The 22394-nt window shown below is 36.7% G+C and overlaps 1 long non-coding RNA gene across 1 annotated transcript; it reads right to left on the bottom strand.

Annotated features, from left to right (window-relative positions):
- Positions 1 to 1056: 1056 nt before the first annotated feature.
- Positions 1057 to 22187, bottom strand: Gm10745 (predicted gene 10745). The gene is made up of 5 exons (NR_040751.1): positions 22010 to 22187; positions 12219 to 12285; positions 6474 to 6559; positions 2957 to 3033; positions 1057 to 2171 (listed from the first exon to the last, which is right to left on the bottom strand). It is a non-coding gene; the product is annotated as a predicted gene 10745 (long non-coding RNA).
- Positions 22188 to 22394: the final 207 nt, after the last annotated feature.

A 22394-nucleotide genomic window follows, 5' to 3' on the forward strand; every position in this document is an offset into this window, starting at 1 on the left:
ACCAAGATAAAAGAAAGAATATCCTTATCTGTTTGATAAACTCAATGGCAAACAATCTCAGTAATCCAGACAAAAAGCTTGTTTTAAATATCTGGAATATTTATGATAATAAAATAATACAAAAATATCATTTTAATAGTTCTTAGTAGGATTTAATCTCTAGTCAAATGTGTTAAGGGAGATTTGGGGCTCTTATTTGTCCTGGTATCCCCCAAACATGATGTTTGTTATACCCTTGAATCCTTAATTATGAATATACAGCATGGGTATCAATGTATTTTTGTGAGAAATTGACAACATCATATCAAATAATTTTGTTTTCTAAGTATAATTAATGATTTCAGCACTTGAGAGATTTTTAATTTAAACCCTAGGAAAATACTTTCTAGTGACATATAATAAATTCACAGTTCTTCACTATAGAGAATTATGCACTACAGAGAATTATAATCATGTTTCATAAAACTAATGCCATTGTGTATTTAAATATGCTTAGTGAAATTACTGTTCAGAAATTACATTATAATTTATATATGATTAATTGTGTAATTAAATAAATAAACCCTGTTGCTTTACCATGTCTGTGTTTATAGTTAGACCTAATTTAAACTGTGCTAAACTGCCAAAATATCGGGAGTATATAAGTTTTAAAAGAAGGTAATATAGATTTTTGACAAGCATTTGGGATTATGATCAGAGTACTAAGATATAGATCTAGTTCTTTGTTGTGTTACCAGAGGTGTTAGATTGTTTTGTTGTTGTTGCTGTTGTTTCATTGTTTTGTTGTTTTGTGTGATATTTTTAATTTTAACTAAGCACAGTTCTACTCTACTTCAGGTCTCAAATGTGATATTCTAGTGTAGTCACTTTTTTTTTTTTTTAAACTTTGCCTGTGAACATAACTCTAGAGCCTTGCTGCTCAACCTGTCTGTCATGACCCTTGATACTGGTTGCATATCAGGCACCTTGTGTATCAGATATCTACATTGTGATTTATTTATTTATTTATTTATTTATTAGCCTGACAAGATCTAGATCATGATTGGCCACTCTGGTATTTATTCATATATGAAAGTTAACAGATAAGGGAGTACAAATATCCTTGGAGATATTTTACACATGTTTATAATCCTTGATGCAAATGATATAACACTGTAACCTAAAATAGAAGTCTACATTATGATTCTCTTGTCAGAATGTTTTTTTTCCATTTTTATTAGGTATTTATGGTATACATTGTGATTTATAACAGTAGCAAAATTACAGTGATAAAGTAGCAACAAAATCATTTTGTGGTAAGGGGTCACCACAACATGTGAAAGTGTATTAAAAAGTTGTAGAACTAGGAAGGTTGTGAACCACTGCTCTAAAGACAAGAGATATCAATCTCTTTCCTCAGCATGACAGAAGCGGCCAGTATCCTTGTCTCCTAGATTCAAAATCATCTCAGACAAGCACTCAGAATGATTTTTCCATGATGTAGGTCATGCTATTATTATCATTAGTCTGCTTTTGGTCATTATGTTGAAATATAGTGGTGAAGTCATAAGGAAAGATATTTACTTAGCTCAGTTTGAAGGCTGAGTATCCAAGCTGCTTAGCTTAGGCTTTTGCAAAGGCTCCTCTTATGCTGAACTATGTAATGGAAAAAATCAGTAAGTGGCTCCTGTGCTAGGAAGAATGAACACATCACAAGAAAGGAAGTCAGAGAACTGGACAGACCCACAAAACATGGTACCAAATGACCTATTAGATCAATGTAGAATTCTCCTCTTAAATCATCTATTACTTTCCAAATCACTATTCTGTTAAGTAGGCCTCTACAATATGGACTCTTTTCTGACACTTGATCCATCTCCAAATATAGAGTTTTTTTTTTTTCCAGCTAAATACCCTAGTTGTTTTGTAACTCACTCCTTGTCAATATTTTCAGAAACATTAACAATATCCCACAGAATTTGGTTTTGTGAGTTATCAGCACTCTTCCCTGCACCCAGAATTTCAATCAATGTTATCCTATTTGTGGAATCCCCTTGACTTGCTTTTTAACATCCTTGGAAGCTTTTTGTAGGTGCAGCTTTATTCATGGTCTTTCTTCACATCCTCTTGAAAACTGCAATACGTCTCTTCTGATCTTTCTGCTTTGCCATACTTTTCATCAGTCACAAACACTGGTAAGAAGCAGAAAGTTACCTTATCTTACTGTTAAAAACCTTACCTTATTCACTGTTAAAAACTTTATTTTTTTGCATAATCATTCTCATATCATACATGCTCAAGAAATGCATGTGATATACATGAATATACTATTAAATTAAATAATTAAAAATTCATTGAAATATATAATAAAGCCACCAGTATAGTGTTAATGGATTTGCCTTTAAACTCTTCTGAAGCCAGTTGTTATCTACAGCCAGTGCTTGGGCTGTTCCACAGCCCTCTGTGCACAGAGCCTGCCAGGAGAGAGCTGTTCTGAGAGGAGTGCTCTCACTCCTGGACTCAGGGGTGTTATAGCCACTGTCTCTCCAATAACTGTCCTAGGCAGGGCCTACAATGAGTTCATGGTGCACAGGAACAGTAGAACAGCTGGGACAGGATCCTTCCAGTCATCATATGCACAGAGGATTTGAGACTGTTCCACAGCCTGCTGTGCACAGGTCCCACCAGGAAAGAGCCTGTCTCCCAGGATTGCTCTTACTCCTGGGACCAGAGGGCAGGACAAAGGGCACAGGAACATTAGAGCAGCAGGGACAGGATAGTTAAGGTCCCCATCTGCAACCAGAGCTTGGGGTGTCCATAGCCCTCTGAACACAAGTTCTACCAGGAGAGAGTTGACATCCCAGGAGTGCTGACAAAGGCTTACAGTTTCACAAGAGGGACAAGCAACAGCCAGAGATAGCAAGACCAGCTAACAACAGAGATAACCAGATGTCAAAGACAAGCACAAGAAACTTACCAACAGTAAATGAGGCTACATGGCATCATCAGAACCCACTTCTCCCAACATAGCAAATCCTGGATACTCTGATACACCTAAAAGATAAGATTTGGACTTAAAATAACATCTCATGTTGCAGAAAGAGGATTGTAAGAAGGATATAAATAACTGCCTTAAAGAAATACAGGAGAACACAAGTAAACAGGTAGAAGCCATTAAAGAGGAAACACAAAATCCCTTGAACAATTACAGGAAAATGCAACCAAACAAGTGAATGAATTGAACAAAACCATCCAGCATCCAAAATGGATGTAGAAACAATAAAGAAATCACAAAGGGAGACAATTTTGGAGATAGAAACCCTAGGAAAGAGATCCAGAGTCATAAATGCAAGCATCACCAACAGAATAGAAGTAGAAGAGCGAATCTCAGTTGCAGAAGATACCATAGAAAACATTGACACAACAGTCAAAGAAAATGCAAAATGCAAATGGTTCTAATCCAAAACATCCAGGAAATCCAGGACACAATGAGAAGACCAAACCTAAGTATAAAAGGTATAGAAGAGAGTGAAGATTCTTAATTTGAAGGGCTAGTAATTATTTTCAACAAAACTATAGAAGAAAACTTCCCTAGCCTAAAGAGATGAACATATCAGAAGCCTACAAAACACAAACTGATTGAACCAAAAAAGAAATTCCTCCCACCACATAATAATCCAAACACTGAATGTACAAAACAATGAAAGATTATTAAAATCAGTAAGGGAAAAGGGTGAAGTTACATATAAAGCCAGACCCACCAAAATTAAACCAGACTTCTCCCTAGAGACTATAATAGCCAGAAGATCCTGAGCAGATTTCATGCAGACCCTAAAAGAACACAAATGCCAGGCTACTATACCCAGAAAATCTCTCAATTACTATAGATGGATTAAACCAAGATATGCCATGGAAAAATCAAATTTATATAATATCTTTCCACAAACCCATCCCTTCAAAGGATAATAAATGGAAACCTCCAACACAAAGAGTGAAACTACACCCTAGAAAAAGCAAGATATAATCTTCTTTTAAGAAACCTAAATGATGATAGTGATATAAACATAATTCCATTTCTAACAAGAAAAATAACAAAAACAACAATCATTTTCCTTTTCTTTTAATATCAATGGACTCAATTACCCATTAAAAAGACATAAATTAAAAGACTGAATACATAAACAGGACCCAACATTTTGCTGCATAAAGGAAACCTACCTTAGTGACAAAGACAGACACTATCTCAGAATAAAAGGCTAGAAAACAATTTTCAAAGTAAATGGTCCCAAGAAACAAGTTGGTGTAGCCATTCTATATTGGAGAAATTCTACTTTAAACCTAAAGTTATCAAAAATGATAAGGAAGAAGACAATACTCATCAGAGGAAAAGTCTACCAAGCTGAACTCTCAATTCTGAATAGCTATGCTCCAAATGACAGGGTAACCACATTCATAAAAGAAACTTTACTAAAGCTCAAAACACACATTACACCTCACACACTACTAGTGGGAGACTTTAGCATCAGATTAATGATCTAAAGAGTCCCATATCCCCCTAAAGAAATAGAAGCAGTCATTAATATCCTCCCAACAACAACAACAACAACAACAAAAGCCCAGGACCAGATGGGTTTAGTACAGAGTTCTATCAGACCTTCAAAGAAGACCTAATTCCAATTCTCCTCAAGTCAATTCATTCTTAGCTCCTTGTACAAACTCAAATCCCTGTGGATCAAGGACCTCCACATAAAACTAGATACAATGAAACGAATAGAAAATAAATTGGGGAAGAGACTTGAGCACAGGGCACAGGGGCACAGGGCACAGGGGCACAGGGGCACAGGGGCACAGGGGAATATTTCATGAAAAGAGCATCAATAGCTTATGCACTACGATCAAGAACTGACAAGTGGGGCCTCATAAAATTGCAAACTTCTCTAAGGCAAAGCACACTGTCAATAGGACAAAATGGCAACCTAAAGACTAGGAAAAGATCTTTGTCAACCCTACATAGAGGGTTAATATCTAAAATATACAAAGAACTCAAGAAGTTAGACTCCAGAGAGCCAAATAATCCTATTAAAATGGTGTTTAGAGCTAAAAAAAGAATTTTCAACTGAGAAGTACTGAATGCCCCAGAAACACCTAAAGAAATGTTCAACAATCTTAGTTATCAGGGAAATGTAAATCAAAACAATCCTGAGATTCCACATTGCACCAGTCAGAATGGCTCAGATCACAATTTCAGGTGACACCAGATGTTGGCGAGGATGTGGCAAATGAGGAATACTCCTCCATTGCTGTTGGGATTGCAACCACTCTCGAAATCACTTTGGAGGACCCTCTGAAAATTAAACATAGTACTACCTCAGGACACAGCAATACAACTGCTGGGCATATTCAGAGAAGGTGATCCAACATGTAGTAAGGACACATGCTCCACTATGTGCATAGCAGCCTTATTTATAATATCCAGAAGCTGAAAAGTACCCAGATGTCCCTCAACAGAGGAATGGATACAGTACATATGATACATTTTCACAATGGAGTACTATTCAACTATTAAAAACAATGAATTTATGAAATTCTTAGGCAAAAGAATGGAACTAGAAAATATCATCCTGAGTTAGGTAATCCAATCATAAAGAACACACATGATATGCACTCACTGATTAATGGATACTAGACCAGAAACTTGGAATACTCAAGATAAAATTCACAAATCACATGAAACTCAAGAGAAGGAAGACCAAAGTGTGGATACTTCAATCCTTCTTAGAAGGGGGATCAAAATACCCATGGGAGGAGATACAGAGACAAAGTGTGGAGCAGAGACTGCAGGAAACACCATCCAGAGACTGCTTGACTTGGGGATCCATCCCATATACAGCCACCAAACTCAGGCACTATTGTGAATGCCAACATATGCTTGCTGACAGGGAGCCTGATACAGCTGTCTCCTGAGAGGCTCTACCATTGCCTGCCAAATAAAGAGGTGGATGCTCTGAGCCAACCATTGGAGTGAGCACAAGGTCCCTAATGGAGGAACTAGCGAAGGACCCAAGGAGCGGAAGGGCTTTGTAGACCCATAGGCAGAACAAAAATATAAGCAACCAGTATCCCGAGACCTTTCAGGGATTAAACCACCAAACAAAGAGTTCACATGGAGGGATCCATAACTCAAGCTGCATATGTAGCAGAGGATGGTCTTGTCAGTCATTAAGGGGTTGAGAAGCCCTTGGTTCCATGAAGGCTTGATGCCCCAGTATGCCAGGACCAGGAAGCTGTAAAGGGTGGGTTGGTGAGCAGAGGGAAGGGGGAGAGGGTGGGAGTTTGGGTCGGGAAAGCAGGAAATGGGATAACATTTGAAATGCAAATAAAGAAAATATCTAATAAATAAACTCTTCCAAAATAGTATAAAAACATAAACATTTGAAATTTTCATGAAGTGTAAACTAAAACAAGAACAATCAGAACACTTGGTCAAAACATACCATGGGATATCTTTCCTATCCTCTAAATGAGCTTCTGCATTGCTTCTTGACAGTGCACTTCACTATCTGCAGTCTCAGGTGACAAACTAGACATGGAAATATTAAAGTTAGTTATTGTCTGTAGGTACACTCCTTCAGGCCAGATGAAGACACACTACTTATCAAGGCAATACTACTTTAGCTACAGCTGTATTTGCTTTAGAGATAATTAGTTTTCCATCTGGCATTTAAGGGAGTGTATTACATTTGCTTTAGGGGCAAAGCAGAAAAAAAAAATGATCACAATTCTGCAACCAAGAAAATTCTTCTGACACATGGAGCAGGGCTGACATATAGCACTTACCCTGCAGTGCTTCAGCAGTAAGAGTGACAGATGAGTAAACTAACTCTGCTTATATGTACAAAGAATGGTGAAGAAAAAGATCAGGAAACAAAGATGACAAGCTGCTTCTTTGTGCATTGATTTGCCATGCTTATCAATTGGGTGATTTCTAAATTCAGTTTAAAACTAATTTAGTGTGCATGAATTTTTTATGAACAACTTAAAATATAATAAGATGCTTACCTATTTAGGTAGAAGGGGAGCAATGGAAAATTAAAGATGTAAATGCTAATCACATTTTTCAGAAATAAAATGCAGTGTGCCTTGCAACATCATTAAGTCACACATATGTAAATTCTCCAACAAATGTATGCAAAAAGGCTATGATCTTCATGGTGCTCTTGCTAAAAATAAAGTTGCTAATAACTGCATATGAAAATGTATCTAAAGTATAATAATAAAACTATTATAAATTTATTTAGACTACTTGTCAAGGAAAATGGCAGATAAGAAAAGGTGCCATTATTGACAGTTGAAAGATTATATGGTGCAGGAAGTTTATCATTCCTGCATGATCTGAATTTTCAATAACTCACTAATAAATGAAGCTTTACTGTGCATTGCTCAATGTAGCAGGAAATGCAAAAAACAATCCACGCTATCGGTGGCAAGGCACCAGCTTGTTTTCATCTCATGGAGACTCTGACTTGGAGCTCTGAAATCTCTCCATTCAGCCAACTAAGTTCCCACTGGCAAGTTGGTACCTTCCTTCTAAATTCTCACAGCCTTTTGGGGTGCACTTCTTGCAAACCCAGGCTTTGCCACTATTCCTTTTTTTTTTTTTTTTTTTTTTTTTTTTTTTCTGGAAGCCAGTTGAGTTGTCACATGAAGGAAAACACCACAAAAACTTAGTTCAGAATCAACAGGTAACTCAATCTCTGGTTGCAACAACTAGGATCCTAATCTTATAAGACATATTAAATACAAATTTTCCAGTGGCAAATCCTGGTGGACTCACCATCTAAACCTGGGGTGGGGAGGGTGGCCTGGGGTGGGTTGGGGTGGTCACTTGTTAGTTACATATTGTGCTCCAAGATGTCCCACTCCAAAAGCACACATCTATCTCCTGCCTCCCATCTTCTGCCCCCCTGACCTGGAAGTCCTGCCTACTCCTCACCCAGTGATTGGTCACCTGAAATCTTGATTTATAACGGGATGGTTCTGCCACAGCTCAAGACATCCTCATAATAACTAGAGCTTTAATCCTGCAATCTAATGTGAAAAGTAACTTCTTGCTCCTGGTAGTGTTACACTAAAACATAGTTCTTCAAAAACTTCAACATGGAGACTTAAGGAAAAAAAAAGGAAAACAAGGCAAGACATCCAAAATCATCATCGGTATCTGTATGGCTTCAACTGTCAAGTTGAGCAGAACTTATCGGTCCCTGGGAAGAGGGAACATTAACTTAATACCTTCATTGGATTGGCCCATGACCATGTGTGTGAGGCATTCTTAATTGCTCATTAATGTAGATTGGCCTACCCTGGAGTAGGTGGTCCCCCAGGTGGGCCTGCACTGTAGCGGCTGAGCAATCGATTATGCAATTAGTTTCCACGGTGTCTGCTTCAATTGCTGCCTCTGAGTTCCTACCCTGAGTCATGTCTTGGTTTCCCTGATTTATGGACTCTACAAGTCAAACAAACCCTTCCTCCCCCATATTGCTTTTGGTCAGTGTTTTATATCATTAACAAAGGAATTTTAATCAGTGGTATGAAGAAAAAAGTTTCCATCTAGAAAATTTGCTCTTGATGTTAAAAATCTAGGTTTCATTTCTAAACAAAGGATTCCAGTGAAAATATTAAAGTTTTGAATCTAAACCCAATAAAAAGTATGAAGACCCTTGTGTAATTGTACCATTGCTCAGTCATTGGCGGTAAGAGACCTAAAATTTTCTATTATGGTTAAACATAAATTCTTCAATGCAGGTGAAATTAGCCCATAATACAATGCAGTTCTGAATACAGAATAATGTCATTTAAATTATGTGAAATTTGGTGTTTCATATTAAGTATGTTAATACTATATTGGTAGAATGTCACTTTAGATTCTTTACATGTTAACTATTAAATAAGGTAGATGCACTTATAATATAACTTAAAGCAGGACAAGAACAGAGCCCCAAGTCCCTGCTTCTCGCTCTTTTCTCAGTACAATTAATAATGCTTCCACTTGTTTTACTACCATGATGGCACTTTTGATTTTTAATATTTATCACTTTTAATATTTCAAACAGTACATTGTGGTCATGTAAAATATTTTAAATTCCATGTGTCAGCAACATGTATTTCTGAATTACTAGTTATGAAGAGCAAATTAGGAAAAGATGAGCATTTATAACTTCAGATTATAGAAGAATTGGTAATCAAAAATAAACATTTTGAAATTTTAAAATGAAGATCATTTGTAAAATGAGGGACATCTTATAATCATAACAACTTTCTTTGCATTATTTGAATTTAATTTTAAAGGGCCTTTATTAATTTGTTTCAATTGTTTCAAGATTATATATCTTTCATTTTAGTGAAATGAAAATACCTTACTTTTATTATTTAGTTTACAGACAGATTTTCTGACACTGATAACAGCAGCTATGAAGAGATGTGATGAAGCCTTTGTTCTGATTTCGACAGCTGAACTGTAAGGTACTACAGGCTATAGAATGATGGAGGAATGAAAAAGCACATTCCACATGAAAGGTCACAGGAAGAAAGGTCTCTACATGTTAAGAAATTGTCAGCTCATGGAGTTGAACAGCTCTTCTTTAAATCCAGCATATATCAAAAGGAGTGAACCATCCCTTGTCCTCCAGAGGAACATACTTTTCTTTTTTTGATGTTGGTTTTTTTGTTTGTTTGTTTGTTTGTTTGTACTCTACACAGAGCTCTTCACAATGGCAAGGGAAAAGTTAAATCAAGGCAATAAGTTTAAGAACAAGGGGCTTATTTGAGTCAAGATAAACGACTACCCAAAGAAACAATGAGAATTTTAGGTACTCAGAATAAGTGTCACAAAATGATGTCCAAGAGATTGGGTTTTATGGACGTACAACAACAAGAACAAGAAATCAAGCAAGAAAGATACAGCAAACCATTAGTTATAGTTGTATCACTCACCACAGATATTAATTTGTCTGTACTCACCCAGTTATAGGTACAGAAAATAATTTTGATTTGTAGGAGCAATTAAGACCTTTATCAATATATGTTACTTTTTAGTAATATAAGTCGAGTCATCTAAAAATAAAGTGATTAAAGATTAAACAAAACAGAAATGAGACCTCATAATTTATGAGTTGACAGTAATTCTTCTACAACACACATCAATGTTTGCAGAGCTTTTTTGTTTTTGAGGTTGTTCTTTTTGTTGTTGGTGGTTTTTTTGTTTTGTTTTGTTTTGTTTTCTTTGAGACATGGTTTCTCGGTATAGCCCTGGCTGTCCTGGAACTCACTCTGTAGACCAGGCTGGCCTCAAACTTAGAAATCCGCCTGCGTCTGACTCCCAAGTGCTGGGATTAAAGGTGTGCGCCACCACCGCACAGCACAACATACTTTTCTATCTTGCATTCTTGTTTTTTTTTTCTTTGCTTGGTTGATTTGCTTATGTTTGTTGTTGTTAATCATAAAATTATGATGTGTTTACCAAAATAAAAATCTTTCTACATTCAAACCAACTCCTCGTCCGTGTTATTTGCTTGTTGTCCAGTTTTCTTCACAATCAGACTTCCTAATCACAGGATCCTCATTTCTCCCACTGGTAGATGACACAGACCACAAACCTTCTTACAATCTGATGCTAAAGACGGTTCCCTTAAATCTCTAAGGTGAGCAAGTTTCTATACCACGTTCCCATCCAATATCAATGATACATTAGACTGCCTTAAAGTCACATGATCCAAAGTTGGCATTCCTCTTCTGGGTTTCTAGTTAGCTACCAGATCTAGTATCTAAAGCTGACAAGTCATTGTCTCTCTCAGGAAAATTTATATCTCATGTATTCTTATGTATTTCTTGTATTTTCAGTTTGAACAGACTTGAAGCATTATTTTCTCTTTCCCATTCAGTAAATGCTGTGAACATTCAACTGTTGTCCTACAGAAAAACCTGTGTTTGTTTTTTTTGTTTGTTTTTTTATATTTTATACACTTTTTATCTGTTTTCCATTTTACTGTTATGCCATCGAATGAATAAATTCTGTATCATTCCACAGTGTAGTTTTTAATAGCTAATATTCTTTCACTTACTAATATTCAACATTTATAATGCGTACTGTGCACAGGTCATTCAGCATCTTAAAGCCATCATTACCTACTTTAAAGCTTACACTATAAGTTAGTATCATTTAACTTTCCTATAGTTCATCTTTACATAAGAAAATTTCCAAATATTTTGTTTAGAAAATGCAAAATCAAGAGCTAAAGTTTGGAATAAAGGAAGTGAAATTGAAAAGCTCTTTGTGTAACTTTATCTTAAATGATAGGAAATTTATAGAGCCATTTCTCTGATCTTTGTGCCTATAAACAATATGAAGTTTCGATGTTATAGGGTAAGCAATTGAGTTCCTTGTGTTAAATAAAATGTGCAGTTGGAGGATGAACAAAAACACTCCCAGTGTGTATATTGTGAGATTTTCTGATCACAGATTCCATAATTTTACTTTGAAGCGATTAATTCTAAACAATATTAGAGAATGGCTTATTACCTCACATACTAACCAGAAAATATATTTTCAACATTAGTAAATAATTATAAAAATATTAAAGTTACAAATTTGCATTCAGGAGGAACCAATATTTTATTTTTTCAAATAATTGTGAGATGTGCCGGGAGTGGTGGTGCATGCCTTTAATATCAGCACTCAGGAGGCAGAGGCAGGCAGATTTCTGAGTTAGAGGCCAGCCTGGTCTACAAAGTGAGTTCCAGGACAGCCAGGGCTATACAGAGAAAACCTATCTGAGTTAGAGGCCAGCCTGGTCTACAAAGTGAGTTCCAGGACAGCCAGGGCTATACAGAGAAAACCTATCTCAAAAATATCAAACAAAAAATAATAATAATTGTGAGATATAAACACAAGGTATTAAAATAAAATGTCATTTTTACAAAAAAATGGCAAATTGGTTATATATAAAAATATCTATATTTACCATATGAGTTCCTTGCTATAAAATACACCTTTATAGTTATATTGTATGTGGTTGAATGCTTCCTAACTGATTTTACTTTAAATTTTTTCACTTATGCATTAATCAATTCGGGTCAGCATTATCATAATGTAATCACACAAATGATGATATAATGAAAACTGGTGACACGCACTGAAAATGACATATGTGGAAAACAAAATCACATCTGAAACATAGCATTACCTTGTTGAAGCAACTGAGTAATATCGACGATATATGGCTTTGCTCATAAAATTTCAGGTTCTCTTAGCTGTCAAAAATCACAAAATGTCAAAGTTAATTTATACAAGCAAATGATAAGTAGATAAGTTATCATGTAGATAAAAGGTTAAGTAGGAGGAGATGAAACACTAAAGGATAATTAACAGTAAACCAAAGTTCTTCATTTGTCCTGTTGACCCAGGAGATGTCAAGTTCCTGAGTTTATCATTTCCATAATGCACTGGCATATATTATAAAACATTTTAATATTTGCATAACCAAACCTATAAGAGGAAGTGGATTTGGTCAGCTGTACTTCAACATTTGTAGAAAAGAGTATTCCTTTCATTTAATTGTAGTTCCTGTTCAATTCAAAACTTGAAATAATTGCTTTTCACAGCATTTATAAGAAAAGTTTCTTGATGCTCAGGATGGAACATAATTCAGAAATCCATAACTTGTCAAGAAGAAATGTTGGTGATGTATGTCATCCTAAGGGGGACAGAAATCCAGTGTTTAGGAAATATTTTAGAAGATGAGAAGAATATGGAATGCAAAGAAAGGGAAGGTGCTTAGCAGAAAATGTGCCTTCTCATGATACTGCATTTGCATTCTAGAAAGGCAATGTGTTGGTAATTATCTGCACAAGATTTGCAAAGTTTGGACCTGTCAGAAGTTGCTCATGGGGTCAGGAGGGTCTATTTTCAAAAAAAAAAAATATTGTGGGAGATGAGTGCCATTTTTTTTTCAGTAGCACTGATAAGTTTTTTCTTTTTCCTGTAAATAACTTCCTATTTATGCTGACTCAAGAAATTCCAAATGAATACATGAAACAGGGATGGGTCCTTCAGAAAAAAAAAAAGTTCCAGTAAGAAACAAAGAGGGATGAGAGGATGAAATGAGCAAGAAAATGACTAAAATTCACTATTTAAATGTATGAAACTGAAAAATAAAAATCAAAAGAGACTCTTTAGAAAAGCCAATCTTTCAACAACAACAAAAGTTTGGTATAAGGGGCATAAACATATGCCATTGTGATTTGAAGTTAAGAATCAGGATCTACACCAGAAAACCCCATCATTCTAAGGGCTTATCGAGATTGATCCATATGTGGAGCTTGACATTACGCCTACCGTAACACCTTGTCTCATGGCACCAGAAGCCAACTTATGTGTGAAGAAAGTGTAGAAATGAAGATGGGATGGATTCTCTTCATATATGGGGGACTCTGGGCCTTCGCTAAGCTGCTCACCTCGTCCAGCCACCAGAGTTCAAAAATCACATGCTTCTCAAATAGACAAAAGCAAGAGTGAAAAAAAAAATCAGGATATACAGAAATAAATGACGCTCATGTTGTAAAACTATAGTCAGATTTTTAAAAATTTTTTTAAAAGATTTATTTATTTATTATACGTAAGTACATATATGAAATACATGTACATAGCTGTCTTCAGACACACCAGAAGAGGGAGTCAGATCTCGTTAGGGATGGTTGTGAGCCACCACGTGGTTGCTGGGATTTGAACTCAGGACCTTCGGAAGAGCAGTCGAGTGCTCTTACCTGCTGAGCCATCTCACAGCCCCATTTTTAAAATTTTTATTGGTTATTTTATTTATTTACAATTCAAATGTTGTTCACCTTCCTGGTTACCTCTCCAAACAACCCCATCCCACTCCTCCCTCCTGCCTCCACGAGGGTGCTCTTCTACCCACCAGCCCATTCCCACCTCACCAACCTAGCATTCCCCATTTGATGAAGGGCATCAAACCTTCATAGGACCAAAGGCTTCCCCTCGCTTTGATTCCAGACAAGCCCATCCCATGATACACATGCATCTAGAGCTATAGGTCTCTCAATGTGTATTCTTTGGTTGGTGCTTTAGTCCCTGGGAGCTCTGAGGAGTCTGATTGGTTGAAGTTGTTGTTCTTTGTATGGGGTTGTAAACAGCTTCGGCTCCTTCAGTTCTTCTCCTAACTCCTCCATTGGGGTCCTCCTGATGAGTCTGATGTTTGGCTGCAAGTCTCCCCATCGTGAGCCTCTCAGAAGACATCTATATCAGGATCCTTTCAGCAAGCACTTCTTAGCATTAGCAATAGTGTCTTGGTTTGGTGGCTCCATATAAGATGGATCCCAGGTTGGGCAGTATCTGGATGGCCTTAGCTTCACTCTCTGGTCCACTCTTTGTCACTGTATTTCCTTTAGACAGGAGCGATTCTGGATTAAAATTTTGAGAAGGGTGGGTGGCCCCATCCTTCAACTAGGGGTCTTGCCCATGCCTAACCTCTGGATATGGACTCTACAGGTTCTTTTTCCCCTTTGTTGGGTATTTCAGCTAATGCCACCCCATGCCCTGCCCACCCTCTACCTACTGTAATTATTTTGTTGCACATTCTAATTAGGATTGAGGCAACCCCACTTTGATCTTCCTTCTCCTTGACCTTCATGTGGTCCATGAATTGTATCATGGTATTTCACACTCTTTGTCTAATATCCATTTATCATTGAGTACATACCATGTGTGTTCTTTTGTGACTGAATTACTTCACTCGGGATGATATTTTCTAGATCCATCCATTTGCCAGTGAATTTCATTAAATTATTGTTTTCTTTAGCTGAGTAGTATTTCAATGTGTAAATGTGTAAATGTAACACATTTTCTGCAGCCATTCCTCTGTTGAGGGACATGTGGGTTGTTTCTAGCTTCTAGCTAGAATAAGTACTGCTTCTATGAATATAGTGGAGCATGTGTCCTTATTACATGTCGGAGCATTTTGGGGGGTATATGCCCAGGAGTGGTATAGCTGGGTCCTCAGATAGAACTAGGTCAAATTTTCTGAGGAACTTCAAGACTGATTTCCACAGTGACTGTACCAGCTTGCAATCCCAACAGCAACAGAATAGTGTTCATCTTTCTCCACATCTCCAGTACCGCGGAGATTTTGACTCTAGCTGCATATGTATCAAAAGAAGGCCTAGTCGGCCATCACTGGAAAGAGAGGCCCATTGGACATGCAAACTTTATATGCCCCAGTACAGGGGAACGCCAGGGCCAAAAAGTAGGAATGGGTGGGTAGGGGAGTGGGGGGGGGTATGGGGGAATTTTGGAATAGCATTGGAAATGTAATTGAAGAAAATACGTAATTAAAAAAATATTTAAAAAAAAGAATTCTCTGTTTTAGCTCTGTATCCCATTTTTTAACAGGGTTTTTTGTTTCTCTGGATTCTAATTTCTTGAGTTATTTGTGTACATTGGATATTTGCCCTGTATTGGATGTAAACTTGATAAAGACTTTCCCAAACTGTGGGTTACCATTTTGTCCTATTGACAGTGTCCTTTGCTTTACAGAAGCTTTTCAATTTGATCAGGTCCCATTTGTCAATTGTTGATCTTAGGGCATAAGACATTGGTATTCTCTTCAGGAAATTTCCCCCTCTTCACAAGTGTTTGAGGGTCTTCCCACTTTCTCTTCTATTAGATTCAATGTGTCTGGTTTTATGTGGAGGTCCTTGATACACTTGGACTTGATCTTTGCACCTGGGTCAATATGCATTTTTCTACATCATGACCTCCACTTCAGGCAGCACCATTTGTTAAATATGCTGTCTTTTTTCCACATTCAGTGGGAAAAAGACAGCATTGTTTTTTAATGGAGAAAAACTCAAAGGAGTTTTACTAAAATCAAGCAAGAAAGAAGAGTGACAATTTTGTTAACTCTTAGTTAGAACAACTGTTATTTAGCTACTACAAGTCCATATTACCCAAGGCACTAAGACAAGAGAAAGTGCTACACATAGGAAAAAAGTCATTATCACAGTTTGTGGATGATATGAGCATAAGTGCTTATGTTTAAGGAGACACAAAAACTCCAAAAGAAAACTCAGAACTTTATACATATACAGTAAAACAAGAACATACTTAAGCAACATACAAAAAACAGGTTCTTTCAGATATACCAGTAATGAACATGGTAAAAATCTACAGAATTAATATACTAGTAATGAACATGCTACACCAGACATCAATAAAGTGATCACAGCCATGGAGTATATCTAACAAAGGAAGTGAAATTATTCTATGGCAAAAATTTAAAACCCCAAAACTACATTAAAAAATACTGAAAGTTAGAATGAGCCTTTATGATCATAAGTTGACAGAGTTCACTTGGGAAAGTGGTTTACAATACAAAGCAACCTATAGGATCAATGCAAGCTGCATAAAAGATCCAGTCTCATTGCTCATAAATATAGATGACCCAAGCCTAAAATTCATAGAGAAGCTCAAAAGGCCTGAGATATACAAAGCAATTCTGAGAAAAACATGCTGCAGTCAAAAGAACACATCAAAATGATCACCAATCATGATCAAGTAAACTTCATCCCAGGGATGCAGGGATGATTGAACATACAGAAATCCATCAATGTAATCCACTCTATAAACAAAATCAAAGACAAAAACCACATGATCATCTCATTAGATGCTGACAAAGTACTTTACAAAATCTTACACCAATTCATGATAAAAGTCTTGGAAAGTTCAGGAATTCAAGGCCCATACCTAAACATAATAAAAGCAGTATACAGCAAACCAGTAGCCAATATCAAACTAAATGGAGAGAAACTTGAAGCAATACCACTAAAATCAGGGACTAGACAAGGGGGCCCACTCTCTCCCTACCTATTCAATATAGTACTCTAAATTCTAGCCTGATCAATTATACAACAAAAAGGGCTCAACACAATACAAATTGGAAAGGAAGAAATCAAAATATCAGGATTTGCAGATGATATGATAGTATATTAAAGTTACACCAAAAATTCAACCACAGAACTCCTAAACCTGATAAACAACTTCAGTGAAGTAGCTAGATATAAAATTAATTCAAATAAATCAGTGGCCTTTCTCTGCACAAAGGACAAACAGGCTGAGAAAGAAATTAGGGAAACAACACCCTTGAAAATTGTCACAAATAATATAAAATACCATGATATGACTCTAACTAAGGAAGTGAAAGATCTGTATGATAAGAACTTCAAGTCTCTGAAGAAAGAAATTGAAGATCTCAGAAGATGGAAAGATCTCCCATGCTCATGGATTGGCAGGATTAATATAGTAAAAATGGCTATCTTGCTGAAAGCAATCTACAGATTCAATGCAATCCCCATCAAAGTTCCAACTCAATTCATAGAGTTAGAAAAAGTAATTTTCATATTCATCTGGATTAGCAAAATTCTAGGATAGCAAAAATCATTTTCAACAATAAAACAAGCTGTGATAGAATCACAATCCCCAACCTCAAGGTGTACTACAGAGCAATTATGATTAAAACTGCATGGTACTGGTACAGTGACAGACAGGTAGATCAATGGAATAGAACTGAAGACCCAGAAATGAACCCACACACCTATGGTCACTTGATCTTTGACAAAGGAGCTAAAACCATCCAGTGGAAAGAAGACAGCATTTTCAGCAAATGGTGCTGGCTCAACTGGTGTTTAGCATGTAGAAGAATGTGAATTGATCCATTCTTATCTCCTTGTTCAAAGCTCAAGTCTAAGTGGATCAAGGACCTCCCCATAAAACCAGAGACACTGAAACTTACAAAGAAGAAAGTGGGGAAGAACCTCGAAGATATGAGCTCCTGAACAGAACAGAACTGCCCTATGCTGTAAGTTCAAGATCTGACAAATGAGATCTCATAAAATTGCAAAGCTTCTGTAAAGCAAAGGACACTGTCATTAAGACAAAAGGCAACCAACAGATTTGGAAAGGATATTTACTAATCTTATATCTGATAGGGGGCTTATATCCAATATATACAAAGAAATCAAGAAGTTAGACTCCATAAAACCAAAAAACCCTATTAAAATTTGGGGTTCAGAGCTAAACAAAAATTTTCAACTGATGGATACTGAATGGCTGGGAAGCACCTAAAATTTTTTTCAACACCTGTAGTCATCAGAGAAAGGCAAATCAAAACAACACTGAAATTCCAGGTCACACCAGTCAGAAGGCTAACATCAAAAACTCAAGTGGCAGCAGATGCTGATGAGGATGTAGAGAAAGAAGAAAACTCCTCAATTGCTGGTGGTTACAAGGTGGTACAACTACTCTGGAAATCAGTTTGGCATTTCCTCAGAAAATTGGACATAGTATTACTGGAAGATCCAGCAATACCACTCCTGGGCATATATCCAGAAGATGCCCCAACTGGTAAGAAGGACACATGCTCCACTATGTTCATAGCAGCCTTATTTATAATAGCCAGAAGCTGGAAAGAACCCAGATGACCCTCAATAGAGGAATGGATACAGAAAATGTGGTACATTTACATAATGGAGTACTACTCAGCTATTAAAAACAATGAATTCATGAAATTCTTAGGCAAATGGATGGAACTAGAAAATATCAACCTAATTTAGGTAACCCAATCACAAAAGAACACACATGATATACACTCATTGATAAGTGGATATTAGCCCACAAGCTCAGAATAACCAAGATATGATTTGCAAATCACATAAAACTCAAGAAGAAGGAATACCAAAGTATGGACACTTCGATCCTTCTTTGAAGAGGGAACAAAGTACCCATAGAAGGAGTTACAGAGACAAATTTTGGAGCAGAGACTGAAGGCATGACCATCCAGAGACTGTCCCACCTAGGGATCCATCCCATATATAACCCCCAAACCCAGACACTATTGCAGTTACCAACAAGATCTTGCAGACATGAGACAGATATAGCTGTCTCCTGAGAGACTCTACCACTGCTTGACTAATATAGAAGTAGATGCTCACAGTGTTCCATTAGACAGTGCACAAAGTCCCCAAATGAAGGAGATAGAGAAAGTACCCAAGGAGCTGAAGGGTTTTGAAGCCCCCTAGGAGGTAAAACTATATGAACTAACCAGTAACCCCAGAGCTCCCTGGGATTAAACCACCAATCAAAGAAAACACATGAAGGGACTCATGGCTTTAATTCATATATAGCTGAAGATGGCCTAGTGGGTCATTAATGGGAGGTGAGGCCCTTGGTCCTGTGAAGGTTCTATGCCCCAGAATAGGGGAATGCCTGGGCTAGGAAATGGGAGTGGTAGGGTTGGGGAGCAGGTAGAGGAGGGAGGGGATAGGGGATTTTCAGAGGGGAAACAAGGAAAGGGGATAACATTTGAAATGTAAATGAAGAAAATATCTAATAAAAAAGAAAGATAAAATAATGCTGCAGTCTTGAAAAATGTAAGAGTTAAGTTACACTTTGGAGCTAAATTGTCAATATAGTATGATACAGATACAAATTGGCAGACTCATATACACAATATCTTTAATATATACTCACACATCCACAGAAATGTGAATATTAAAGAGGGACAAGAACATGATGGAGGAATGATAATCTTTCAACAAATAGATCTGATATAAGTATTCATCCAAAAGAAGACTCAGTTTGTACAAAAATCAAATAAAAGGAAATCAGGTTACTTTATATATTAAATTACATAAATATTTGAAATCTCTCTAGCCAAAAAACGTCAAGACATGCATAAGCAATGCCTTTCTAAATAAGATTCTTATAGTTTCAGGAATATGAACAATAAAATATCGTTTGCTCTGAAAATAGAATAATTAGAGTGTAGAAAAGGTCTGCAGAACAGGATTAAATCTTGGTCATGTATTCATCAGAGAGTAGTTTAATACACAGTTCATATAAAGAACTGAAATGTAAATGTTAAGGTAAAACTAATCCATTCATTATAGTAGATAAATAATCGTTTTTATTTTCTCCCTACTACATCTATCAAGAAGGCTCCTTGGCTTTCTGTAAAATTCCAGTGATACAAAGGAAGAATTAGACTGGTGTGGTGCCGGTAATGTTTGTTTTGTACCCCTGCATTCCATCTTTCTTTACTGCAAACTCTTATTGAACAGAAACTCACACATGCTCTGGACCATTGCTGACATCTTAGTAGTACACATGAGCATATATTTTTGGATATATTTATTCATGTGAAATATTTTTCTAAGATATAGAAATTATTAACTTTAATTATTTCCTAATCAGATTGATATTTAAAATGCTTATGTATTATTTTATAAAATAGGAACTCATCAGCATTCTCTACTTTTCATTCTATGGGTACATTAAAATTACTTCATAGACGTAGTAGTATTTGAGTTTTCACTCTGATAACTTTTTCTTTAATTCTATTCTTTTTTTTTTCCTTTTTTTTCTTATTTTCTTTTTTAGCTTTTTCAAAAAAGGGTTTCTCTGTATAGTTAGTCCTGGTTGTCCTGGAACTCACTCGGTAGACCAGGCTGGCCTCTAACTCAGAAATTCACTTGCCTCTGCCTCCCAAGTGCTGGGATTAAAGGTGATATTTTATTCTTAATTCTTTCTTGATATGTACATAAAAGTAGACAGCCTGTACATGCTGGTCTTTTTACAGCTAACGTGTTGAACTTTCAAATTTTATTTATAATTTAATACAATTATAGTTTCATTTATTGTAATCTCTTAAAATAAATGTATATTTTAAAATCTTGCCTGAGGCCAGACTAAAATATATAAATTCCATCCCTTAAAATAGTTTTAAATTTTAATGTGGGTCAGCAGCCCTAGGATTTGTCAAAGTATGAAAATTTGCATATGTAATTACCATGGATGGGTAGCCTAAGGAATGTCAGATGATGCTTAGGCTGTGGTTCAGAAATAGCAACGGGAAAGCTTCCTGCTTCAATGAAATACAGAAATCTCCTGAGCTTTAGTTGGTACTTCTGTGTCTTCATTGGAGGAATTTCACATAATCTTCAACTGTACAAGTAGATGAATATTGGAAGATTTTGAAATACTGCATAGGGATTTTTAGCACAGGTGTTCTGTTTCAGTATATTTTATGTGTACAGGACTACCAAATTACCAGAGTAATTTTCTCCAGAGTAATTCCAGATACAGGTTAAGGGTTAAAAGCACAGATGTGGCACTGCAGTTCTGCCCACCAACAGAAAGGACAAACATGCTCAACTGAGTTTTAAGGATGGATGGAAATATTTTATGTAACCTTTCATTTGAAATCTTGGTTATTATGAAAGGGTGAAATATTGTCATAGTCAGCTTCAAGTTCCACCTTGACACATTTGGCAAGAGGGAACTTCACAAAGAATTGCCTGGATCAGAATTGCCTGAGGCCATGTGTGGGATACTGGTTTTTTTGTTTGTTTGTTTGTTTGTTTGTTTGTTTGTTTTTTGAGGCTAAGTCAGAACTATGAATATTTTTTCTTTTTCCTTTTTTTTCTTTTGATTCTTTTTTTATTAGATATTTTCTTTATTTACATTTCAAATGCTATCCCAAAAGTTCCCTATACCCTCCCCCCCACACACCTTGCTCTCCAACCACCCACTCCCACTTCTTGGCCCTGGTGTTCCCCTGTACTGGGGCATATAAAGTTTGCAATACCAAGGGGCCTCTCTTCCCAGTGATGGTCAACTAGGCCATCTTCTGCTACATATGCAGCTGGAGACATGAGCTCTGGGGGTACTGGTTAGTTCATATCGTTGTTCCACCTATAGGGTTACAGACCCCTATTGCATACACCAGCAAGATTTTGCTGAAGGGACCCTGATATAGCTGTCTTATATGAGGCTATGCCAGTGCCTGGCAAACACAGAAGCAAATGCTCACAGGATGGAACACAGCGCCCCCAATGGAGAAGCTAGAGAAAGCTCCCAAGGAGGGAAACTGTTTTATAATTGCTAATTTATGTGGAAAGGACTCACCCAGTGAAGTTCCTATTCCTAGGTAGGTGGGCCTGAGCTGTATTTAAAAAAAAAAAAAAAAAAACAAAAACAAAAAACTCTCACACTCGCTATTGTCTCGCCAGAAGAACACACGCGTGAGAAACCTGATCCTTCTGCAGCAACTTTATTACACCAGTTTCAACATGAAGAGGAGATCCCAAGCACCAAAAAGGCACTGCTTATATACACCTTAGTGTGGCGTGTCCACACCTGATTGGCTGCTCTCCCAGAGCCTCATCACCACGCCCCGGGATCGGCTGTGACTTGGCACGAAAACACTCTCGCACATGCACACATTGCTTGTTTACCAATTAAGCCACGCAGGCACAGCGGAAACCACTTCCTACAAAAAACAAAAAACAAA

This window comes from Mus musculus, chromosome 3 (assembly GCF_000001635.26).
Source record: "Mus musculus strain C57BL/6J chromosome 3, GRCm38.p6 C57BL/6J".
Taxonomy (NCBI): Eukaryota; Metazoa; Chordata; class Mammalia; order Rodentia; family Muridae; genus Mus; species Mus musculus.